This window comes from Cyphomyrmex costatus, unplaced genomic scaffold (genome assembly GCF_001594065.2).
Source record: "Cyphomyrmex costatus isolate MS0001 unplaced genomic scaffold, Ccosl1.0 scaffold689, whole genome shotgun sequence".
Taxonomy (NCBI): Eukaryota; Metazoa; Arthropoda; class Insecta; order Hymenoptera; family Formicidae; genus Cyphomyrmex; species Cyphomyrmex costatus.
In genome coordinates this window covers 88,744-89,792 of record NW_017280254.1, presented here as the reverse complement: position 1 = coordinate 89,792, position 1,049 = coordinate 88,744, and positions in this window count along the sequence as shown.

Below are 1,049 nucleotides of genomic sequence, written 5' to 3'. Positions count from 1 at the left end.
ATTAGAAGTCGCGTATTCACATTTTAGTTCTCGCGCCATGATTAGAACATACGCGTTACGAATTTCTCTTATCATCGGAATGAGAGACGACGTGCATTTCCGCTCGGCCCACGGTCGCTCTTTATCTCCCGATCGACTCCGTTTCTGAGTCCATCACTCTATAAGTTAAGTCTATATTTCGAATCCGGGAAAACCTCGGGCCTGATCTCAATCTCGAGACCATCTGTGCTCGCAATGCACATAACGAACCCACACACGCGTTCGGGAAATCGCGAATAACAAACGCGTCAAAAAACCCGGACGTAACAGACGTCGTCAGAGTCATACAAAATAAATTTTTAAAACGATAGATAAAACGTAACTGTCATATATAATAAAATATCATCTTACATAATTCTGAATTAAACAAAAACAAAAATGATTACAAAATTACAATACTACTTAACGTTTCGGCTCTCGGATTGAGCCATCCTCAGAAGTAACATGATAATTGAAAGTTATTCGTTAATTGGAAAAATCTAATGTGAACATCTCCATGTCTTATTGTTGACCAAGCGATTGAAAGATCGAATGAAAAAACAAGCTAATAAGTAAAATAAATTAACAAACGATTAGTAAATCTCATACTACGTATAAATTGTGTTAAAATTATAAAACTGTCTAACCTTTAGAGATGGACATCATTATTTTATCCCCACAAAAACTTAAAAAATGTATATCAATAAAAATCAGATCGTCAATATATAAAAATTATAAAAACTGATTTTGAAAAACTGAATATTAACTAATTTTTGTACCGACCGTAAATTGTCAAACAAACAAGGAAAGAATTAACGCCTATAACGGTCAAAGCTGGATCAAAGTGCTAATAATAAGAATGTGTGAATTTTTATATGCTACATATGTAGTCCCCCCATAATTGCGCGCTGAAACATTCAAACATATAACGCATAAATACTACAATAGTATTATAATATCACCGATAAATACATGATTAATTCCAAATTAATTATAAAGATGGTAATTTAAAATTCCGTAAATAAATTGGG